The 8986-nt window shown below is 33.1% G+C and overlaps 1 long non-coding RNA gene across 1 annotated transcript; it reads right to left on the bottom strand.

Moving 5' to 3' along the window:
- Positions 1–3790: 3790 nt before the first annotated feature.
- On the bottom strand, positions 3791–8702 carry LOC140431784 (uncharacterized). Its single transcript, XR_011949723.1, has 3 exons — positions 8480–8702; positions 4267–4398; positions 3791–3990 (listed from the first exon to the last, which is right to left on the bottom strand). It is a non-coding gene; the product is annotated as an uncharacterized lncRNA (long non-coding RNA).
- Positions 8703–8986: the final 284 nt, after the last annotated feature.

Below are 8986 nucleotides of genomic sequence, written 5' to 3'. Positions count from 1 at the left end.
ACGCGCTATCTCAGAGTACTACGACTGAAGTCAACCAGCTCACAAGCTAACGTCTAAAGGTGGGAAATTTTCGATAATTCTAATGTAACGTAAAGTAAATTATACGTTAATATCGATAATTTCTCACCTCTACTACTTTCATCTCTTTTTTATTTCACAACGTATTATGTTTTCTATCTTTTGCGTTATTTTGCCGGTTCTTAAGACACTCATCCCTGTATACAAAAGAAACATTTTTATATTCGAGAGAGGAAGAGAGAGAAAATATATCTTCTGTCTCTCTCTTACTCATTATCTTACATATGTAATGATTTCACAGATTCACTCCCATACAAATTTCCAACGTGTAGTGCGCGTATAGAAGTATAACTTCAATAAATAAAAACATTCTTAATAATATTAAGTAGTCTACTAAGACTATATACAACCTCGCACATCTAAATTAGAGACCTCTTAATAAATCCATTTTGAGGATGATTCGGAGCTGAACATAAGGGCTCAAAGTGTCCTCAGAGTGCCTTACCATTCTAAAAGACATCTATTCTTCAGGTGTCTCAAATGCAAACTACCCTTCCTCCTGTCAATCTTGTTGGCCTCTGTCGACACTCGATTCCCCGAAGAATATTTCAATGTCCTGGAAAATACTTCTTATGAATACTTCGCAATTCAATAATTTAAAGAACAGAGGAATTAAAAGCCTTTGTTTGGTTTCCAAACTCATTGCACAGGTAATGCCAGTCCTAGGTGATAGAATCGTCAAAGCTCCCTATCAAAAGTTGCTACAGAAAAACCAATAATTCTGAAAAAGACTGTGTGCTTTATAATATACCTATTCTTAATCCAAGTTATAGCGTGAATTAACCACCGCTCTATTCCAGAAAAAACATCCAATCCAATCCAAAACCCCATTTCTTAAACAGTCCTTAAAAAGCACAGCAAATGATATAGCAAAACCTTATAAATTACTCCCATAACTCATCTAATTCTTAACGGTTCTGCGCCGAGTAAGGTATGTTGGTTTATTGTGAGAACAATGTAATAAACCGTTTTCCTATTGCTACTGCACTGTGCAGCGATATGCTTTCACTGTGTGCATAATATACTGTCAAATGATAAGCGAACATATAGTAACTGTGCGGTAATTTCGTTATCATTAATTATTCAAGAGCTCAACACTTTGCGATACATTAAAATGTTCTATTTCACTTGTCTACTCGACCAGAATGATACCAATGGCCAGATTGACCTCTACAGCAGTTAACTTCTTTATTAGTATCGTTCTACATTCAAAAATTTCATTATTCTAAATATTCTTTCCGTTTTTTATACAAATCCGAAACGAACACTGAACAATACTACATTTCAAATTATTATCATAATACTAAACTAATAATTTTAGTGTAAATAAAAAACCATTTATAGCCTTTTTTACTCCCATTTGCTTAAAAATAACTAAAATTTGTTTATTGTAAGTGTTTTATTTGAAAACTAACAACATCGTTTATTTTTTACGAGCAGTTTATATCGCCTGTTGGAATTTTATCATGTGTGATACAGAAGTAGTTCCTGTAATGAAACATTTCACAAAAAAATACAATTTTTTTGTCGTTTTACTAGATTTTTATCTACGCAATATGGTAAACATTTTACTTAAATGAAACTTATAATAAAAACTTTAATGAATCATTCAACTAAACAATTAAAAATTAAATTATAAGCTTCATATTATACACACTCTGTGAGAGAATAAACGTGTGCTGTACTGTGTTTATAGAGTAGTCTTCTTCCTGGGTAGGTAGGAATTTGAGGTGACAATTTTTCTGGTGATTTTCAATGTTGGCATTTTTAATAGTTCTACGTTAGATTTAGATTTAGGCGTCTATTATTGAGGCTTCCTTATGCTTCTATTTTTATGGCTTCTATTATTGATCTTGTTTTGTAATATGGGATGGCTGTAATTTATTTGCAGGACCCAGAGGTCTCTTTTGTATATTGTGGTATCTTCGTTTGTGAATAAGGCTGATGAAACTTATAGACTACAACATTAATCACATATAAATCAATACTACAAACTTTAGAAACTATGACACTGTTCAGAAGAAGATGCCGGGAAGAAGGATGTTGCCGAGGAAGTTATAGGATGTTACGACAATGATGAAGTTACCTGTTATGTTGGAAAAGACCGTACAAAACGCTGGAGAAAAATTTGTCGACCACAAACAAGAATTAGAGTATATAATATATTCAAAAAAAGATCTCGACCATAGATGATAAAACCATAACAGAATGTTTTGAAATTTTTGTTACTACAAATATATAAAAATTGAAAATGGCCAGCCAAGTACAACCGTGAATGAAATGCTAAACAAACTGATTAGTATAAAATGAGAGCTCTACTTGGAATGTTATACCTTCTAGGACTTACTAATTCAGGCAGACAAAATATAACAGATATTTGGCGAACAGACGGTACTGGGACAGACGCCATATTATTATATTGCACGATGTTTTACAATCGGTTCCTACGCTTTGATGATATCAATGGTCGTTAGAAGCGTAGAAAAAACCGATAAATTGGCGGCAATGCAGGATATTTTTGAGATATTTATAGGAAACTGCCAGAAATCAGTAATACCTGGACCTGATCTCACAATTGATGAACAACTTATAAGTTTCAGAGGTCGATGCTCTTTAATGCAATACATACCTTCAAAGCCTGCTAAATACGGCACCAAGGTCTTCTCGTTAGCTGACTCAAGTAACAAATTTACTCTAAACCTCGAAATAAATGCAGAAACTCAACCAGAAGGCACCTTTCGACTATCGAATAGCCCATCGGATGTTGTTAAGCGGCTTGTAGAAAAGGAACATATCGTCTGTATCTGTAGAATAGAAAGCGCGAGTCTTGTATAAGTCCCATAGCACTTAGTGCAATAGGAACATATCGTGTAATATAACTATGAAAAATTTGTTTTCTAGCGTCCCACTAGTAATACAACTAAAGAATGAATTCGAGCTAACTATGCTCGGAACAGTAAAGAAGAACAAGTGGGTGAGACCTATAGAATTCATAATACCACCGGAAGACCACACTTTAGTAGTCAGTTTGCATTTCATAAAGACTGCACGCTCGTATCTTTTGTCCCAAGGAAGGGGCAAGGATACTGGCACAGTAACAATGGTAGTGGACTACAATCATTCTCATTTCGGGGTCGATGTTGTCGATCAAATGTGTGGTTCTTGTAATGTCGTCGGAAACAGTAGGACATGGCCCTTAACAATTTTTTTTGATATTATGAATATAGCAGAATAAATGACTTAGTACTATTATAAATGAATAAGTTGAACCTGAGTGTTGTACGGCGTAATTTTTTTACGTAACTTAGCTTTGGACCTGATAAAGCTGCCGATTTGAAAGAGATTATGCGCTCCTAATGTTTCGAAACAATTGACGGAAAATGCGGATTTTTATTTGGAACCAAAGAACACTCGGAACAAGCATCGATTTCTGCAGAAACAACTACATCGCAACCAAAGAGGTCCAAAACAGCAAGTGGTCGAGGGTACATATGTTTTCGAAAAAGAGAAAAAAAAACAAGAGACTATTGTTCCCTCGGATCTGCAAAGAACATTAGAAAGAATCAAGGTCTTCTTCTTAAAATGAGCAACAGATATTTCTATTATTTACTTAAAGTAAAATATAAAGGGTTCATATAATATACTTACTTACCTGAGTGTAGGGCTCTCCTAGCCAAACTTTCAAACTCATTGAAACTGTCAAGTAAAATAACTATAGAACTGACCAGGAGTCGACGATATATCGTATAGTTCCTTGTAGTTCCCATTCTGTATCCCAATAGTAAATATCGAGACAGAGTTCAGTTTAAGCTGCTTTGCTATCGGCACAGGATCGCCTCCATTTGAATATCCGTCAGTTATAAGGAATATTACTTTTTTGGAATCGTTTCTATTAGATAAATCAAATATTTCCTAAAATCATATATCATTGTAAGAATTAAATGTATACCAAAAAGCGTCTGTTTCTGAAAAGTTTTTCAACAATTTTATGTTTTATAATACTGATGGGGCTATAAGTTTTAATGCCATAACTGTTACCTGATTGTATTGTCGTATATAGAAATTATACAACTTAACTCTATATTGCATGAATTTTAAATATGGACACTAAAAATTATTTCTTGTTTTGCCATGTGTGCGTTAGTGATAAATTTACATTAAAGCAGTTATAAACCTGGCGGTTCTTACCTTGGCTTTCTTAAGTGCTCCTAAAGTAAACGTTTCCCCTCCTCTATATCGTACTCTCTTCAATTGTCTCGTCAGCAAAATGCACTTATTATAATTTTGGGAAATTTTTCCAATCTGGTCGATATTCTTAAACTTAAAAAAATCAATGTAACAAACTATTTAATGACAATATAAGTAATAACTGAGAAGCTTATAATATATAACGAAATTAAATAAACTTTACTCAAATAAAAGGTAGATATCAAGCAGTTTTTTATTAAATCTTGCCCAAGTAGTTTCGCTCTCAAAGCATCTTCATTAGCATTTCGTCAAAAAAGGTGACTATCCAGCACGACATTGAATGTTATATACATTAAATACATTTACACAAAAACTAACACTAGCCAAAGGACAAACAGTTTAAAATTATTTAGAAGCTACATTGCATTGTAAAATTGAAATTAAATAAAATTTAATCTTATCGGGACTAATAGGAAATCTATCATTACCTATACCACTAATATAAAAAATGAAATTAGTAGGATATGTACAAGAAGTCCCAATTTACAACAACGATATAAGATTAAATATTGTTTAATGGAACATTCTCAATTATTTTACTCTAATTTTAGAGTAAAAAACAAACTAAAAAAAATAATGCCACTTTGGTAAGTGTAATATATTATGTTAAAGGCAAAAAAGAAGAAGACCGATGACAGACAGATGTCATCCGGTACCGCCATTCCGGCCAGGGTCATGTAACTTGTAACTTGTAGCTTCTTGATTGCTATAATAAAGATTCTGTATGAACTTCTTGTTTAATATATATATGACCAAGGAAACAAAACAGTAAGCATATTTAATAGTTTTTGATATATTCACATTTTTTGCAAAGGCAGGGCCCTTGGACTTAGTTTATTAAACTTTATTACAAAACTTTGTATCAACATGTTTTATCGGTACATTTTTAATTATTACTATATTGAATAATTAACATATACTTTATTGTACAGGGTGATATCGAGAGACAAGTTGCTTTTTGTTAAAGATATATTTTTATCTTTATCAATCGATTCCATATGTTTTTATAATTCCGATTAGTTTTCCATATGGAACTTTGTCGTAATAAGATAATTTTTTTAAGGTTGAACTGTAGATGCGTCGGAGTAAAAGGTTATTCCTAGCATCGCTCGATAGCCTACACTAAGAAGCTTTGAATGTGCGGTTCACCTAATTCGCTATCGAAGAGAGGTCTTCCGACTTCTTGTTGCTCTCATTGTTGAGTGTTCACCTCTCATCAGGAAGACTTGGACAGGAAGCTCGAAAATAAAATGTTTTTTATCTACATGACTATTATAGTAACATAACATGCCTGAGGACGCTTGTAGTGACCTCTATATGAAGCAACAAAAAGTTAGGAGACTTCTCTTCGATGTCAAATTAGGTGAACTGCGAATCTAAGCTTGCTGGAAGCTATTGGATGAAAATAAAATGCTGTTTATCTACATGACTGTTATAGTAACATAACATGCCTGAGGACGCTTGTAGTGACCTCTATATGAAGCAACAAGAAGTTAGGAGACTTCTCTTCGATGGCAAATTAGGTGAACTGCGAATCTAAGCTTGCTGGAAGCTATTAGATAATGTTAGGAATAAACTTTTTTGTTTCGACAATACATTTACAGTTTACCGTTGCAAAACACCATTCTTTACACTCTTTACGTCGAGAAAAGACGTTAAAATAAAAATAGACAATCACATTTCTTTCACAAAATGGTGCAGTCAGAACTGCACCATTTTTCTTCAAGTATTTCGAGATTTCACCTCTCATCAGGAAGATTTGTTCACTAGTAGTGAACTCTATATGAAGCAACAAGAAGTCAGAAGACTTCTGTTTGGATTTCAATTCGAAATATGACCAGCACATTCACATCACATATTACCAACATATTCATTATCACAAAAGTTTAAAGATATTTAAGAGAATTTTGTCAAAAATTCCAATAGGATGGAAAATGGAGAAGTCATAAAACAATATATCAAGACATCATTAACATGATAAACTGAGAAAATATACTCACATTTCAATCTAGTCATATTTTCATTATTAAGTACGGAGATTGAGATGGGTGTCACACATAAAACGAACTGAACCAACTTCCTGAAGAAAAAGAAACCCAGTGACAACCAGAAATAAAAAAAAATAAGAATGAAAACTACACAGAAAAAAGAGCACCATGTTATTAGAGACATTAAAATTATGAAAAGGATAGAAAAAACAATAGAATTGAAACAAGCTACATAGCAAGCTGTATCAAAAAGAAGAATTTAATGTGATTCACCTTAATATAAGAATTAATTTGCAGCAATATAAATTGAACTAGAAATATCTGAAAAAGAAGTCTAATCAGTGGCGGCTTTTGGGGGTAGGCAGGATAGGCCGGGCCTACCCAATAATTTTAAGAACTTTAAAATTCAAAAACATATATTCAAAAATTATGTTAATGCATGTAAATAACTTTTAAATGTACTAAATCACTCAATACATTAGCGTCCGTTAAAACAACTATGTTATTATATTACCACAGAAAGCATCGAATCGTATTCAGGCATTTTAAATATCATTAATAGGCCCGATCGGAACTGGCCGACCCAGCTCACATAAGATCCCCGTACAAAAAGCGTTTGAAGTTAAGCAGCTTTCCGGACAACGATTTATATTGTGTTTATGCTTGCTGTTTAGGCACCAGACGATCGGGCATACACCGACCATCGTTGTCACTTGTAACGTAATTATCGAATTGTAATATAAATTTTCTTTTAAATTATGATAAAAAAATATGTAACATAATCTACAATTGTAACATATTTTTAAACAAACAACACAATTGCAAACGAGTGCACGGTTGCCCAAATAAATTTTAAAAAATTCGTAAAATTCGAAGAAAAAAAATCTCATTTGCATCATTTCTATATCGCCTGATTGTATGCAACTTATATATGTGAGATTGTTTTGTAACTGATACATAAAAATGATAGAAAAAAAATTATTATGAATGAAAGGCCTACTCCAACATTTCGTATTGACCAAAAAAATGGGAAAAAGATGCGTACTTTTAATTGCTCTTGGTATGATGTCTACAAATGGTTTTCTGAAAGTATTACGAAAAACAGACTATATTGTTGGCCGTGTTTGTTATTTTGTAATAAGAAATGTGTATGGAATTGTGAAGGATACTTTGATTAAAAAATATGCCTGCATCCTTAAAAAAACATTCCAGTTGCAAGGAACAATTTAAGTACTTTCCTGTCCTTTGATTAAGGATGTACAGAAGAGGGTGTTTTCTGTTCGCGATTTGCTAGATGAAAAATCAAAAATCGCAAAAATTAGATACAACGCAGAAGTTAAAATGAACAGAGAAATCATTAAAAAATTGGTTAGGGGGGGGGGTCATGACCATGTGACCCCTCCTTCTGGATCCGTCACTGATTACACATAGCTATTATGTAATTTGCTGGCTTGGCCTACCCAAAATGTTACCACACCAGCCGCCACTGAGTCTAATTGAATTAGAAACAGCAGGATTAAAAATAAATAGGTTTTAAATTGATGATTAGATACCTATGCTTATAATACCGTAATAATAGCTGATAATTTAGAAAATCTAAAAAAAAAAGTATGGATAAAATATTACGGTGCAGCGCAGAATATGGACTCTTCTTCCATGTTAAATAATCAAATTTAGTCAAATTAGTCAGAACAACAGTACTACCGAAATTCTACTGGTAAGAGGCCAGCATATAGAAAGAGCAGAGGAGTGCACGCAAAATATATATGTCATCTTGCGGCTCATAATCGAAGGCGAAATAGAGAGCAGAAGGAGTGTCGGAAGAAGACGAATATCTTGGTTGAGGAATTTAAGATAATGGTATAATTACAGGTGATGCTTGTCAAATTCCGTCACGGACTCGGCTCTTAACGGATTCAAGGCTACGAGATACACTTGGTACCTACGATAGAATATATCATTAAAAAACAAACGGGGAAGGATTTTAAAGTAAGTTTAAATTTATTTGTGATCGTATCATTTTTCCTTGATTTACTTTTTTCATCGTGTTTTAATCCGACGAGCGTTCAAATCAGTAAATGATTACTAATGATTAGTAAAGCCAATAAAAAGACGGATATGTATTTCCTTTTTAATAAAAGTTAAAAGTCGTACAGAATACTTACAATATTATTGGGGGAACTAAAGGTGACCACAGCTACCCTTGTGTGATTATAATCCACTATAACATCGCTCAACAACTTTTTCACAAACTTTAACTCACTTCTAAAATTATTTTCACCAACACTCGACGACCCGTCTATCAAAAACACAATATCTAATTTTGTATAGTTCTTAATAGTCTCTGTATAAGTTTTCAATACATCTCCTAATACATCTATTTTTGATTTCGATTCACTTTCGGAACTCACTTTTTCGTCGTCGATAAATCGTTTTCTTCCGAAATTCAAAAATGCACTGTAATTATTAAATGTATCTTCGGGTATTTCGCAATTTGTATTTGCTATCAGACTTATAATAAATAAGATAAAAAGAGTGCTGGTCATTGTATATATGCACTGATCCCTATGTTCATAGTAAATGTGCGGATCTTCCTAGTAAGCCTGTTAAAATAATTTTGTAGCTCAGTCTTTGAACTATGTTCGCAGGAAATGCGTTCACTACATAACGAT

This window comes from Diabrotica undecimpunctata, unplaced genomic scaffold (assembly GCF_040954645.1).
Source record: "Diabrotica undecimpunctata isolate CICGRU unplaced genomic scaffold, icDiaUnde3 ctg00001989.1, whole genome shotgun sequence".
Lineage (NCBI taxonomy): Eukaryota > Metazoa > Arthropoda > Insecta > Coleoptera > Chrysomelidae > Diabrotica > Diabrotica undecimpunctata.
The sequence above is the reverse complement of the archived record's forward strand: the minus strand, read 5'-3'. Positions and strand labels throughout refer to the sequence as shown.